The sequence below is a fragment of the Schistocerca nitens genome, chromosome 2 (assembly GCF_023898315.1).
Source record: "Schistocerca nitens isolate TAMUIC-IGC-003100 chromosome 2, iqSchNite1.1, whole genome shotgun sequence".
NCBI lineage: Eukaryota > Metazoa > Arthropoda > Insecta > Orthoptera > Acrididae > Schistocerca > Schistocerca nitens.
In genome coordinates, this window is record NC_064615.1 from 760,594,064 (window position 1) to 760,595,500 (window position 1,437).

The window sequence follows — 1,437 nt, forward strand, 5'->3', positions numbered from 1 at the left end:
CGGAGATCTGATGTTTTGCCGGATTCTTGATGTTTACGGTACGCTCGTGAAATGGTCGTACTGGAAAATCCCCAATTCATCGCTACCTCGGAGACGCTGTGTACCATCGCTCGTGCGGTGACTATAATACCACGTTCAAACTCAGTTAAATCCTGATAAACTGCCATTGTAGCAGCAGTAACCGATCTAACAACTGCGCCAGACTCTTCTGGTCTTATGTAGGCGTCGCTGACCACAGAGCCGTATGCTGCCTGTTTACACATGTTTGTATGTGAATAAGCATGCCTGTACCAGTTTATTTGGCGCTTCGGTGTAGAACCTTAAATGAAAGCGGTAAATGCCATAGGAAAGTCACTGCTTTGAATGAAGCTGGTGTTTCCTCAATTATAGTAAGTAACTGCCATTTATCTACTACCATGTATACGTCAAAATTGTAAAGCTTCACCGTGAATTGGAGTCCCCCTTGTATACGCCCTATAACTTCTACATTCGAACGTCGGAGGAAGGTAAATGACGTACCACCTCCAATATAACCATGCACTCTTTGTTCAAAACAACCTTAGGGTTATTGAAAAATTTATCGTGTTTTCCTAATTTTTTGGTAAGGTACACCACTATATTGCACACCGTCATCAGGCCACACGTGGCCCATCGGGACCATCCGACCGCCGTGTCACCCTCAGTAGAGGATGCGGATAGGAGGGGTGTGTGGTCAGCACACTGCTCTCCCGGTCGTTACGATGCTTTTCTTTGACCGGAGCCGCTACTATTCGGTCGAATAGCTCCCCAGTTTGCATCACGAGGCTGAGTGCACCGCGAAAAATGGCAACAACACATGGCGGTCCGGATGGTCACCCATCCAAGTGCCGGCCACGCCCGACAGCGCTTAACCTCGGTGATCTGACGGGAACCGGTGTATCCACTGCGGCAAGGCCGTTGCCCCACTATATTGACAATTGTCTAAAATTTTTTGTTATGTTCATGACATGACGTAAGAATAGCAGCCTGTTTACAGTATATCTAATGTTCTTATGTGCCCTTTATCAATCTTGAGCTCATATGTCCTTGTGAGATATTAATATTAGTTCAGATCTTTGTTCACTTCATAAAACAGTAGATCTTACTTCCATTCAGAATGATGATGTTATACCATAAAATGAGTGCAGAGCAGAAAAGCTCAGGCATGAGTTACTCAAAACTGACGAGAGGCGAATTTTATGGCAATGCCACTAGGTCCTGGTTGATGCAAGATTAAATGTAAGATCAGATTTTAGCAATTTCGGTATAAGAAACCCCTGGTACCAGTGTGTGACGATTAGCAGCAGCATAAGGCGTATGTCACTCTCTTATTTGGGGGGGGGGGGCGGGGGGTACTTCATGGACAATTGCTGCACCCATCTAATCTACAGCGCGTTCAGGCCCTAAGGCCACAGGATC

General features: G+C 45.9%; 1 pseudogene; it reads right to left on the minus strand.

The window, feature by feature from the left end:
- Positions 1-823: 823 nt before the first annotated feature.
- Positions 824-941, minus strand: LOC126238572 (5S ribosomal RNA; annotated as a pseudogene).
- Between the last annotated feature and the right edge of the window lie 496 nt (positions 942-1,437).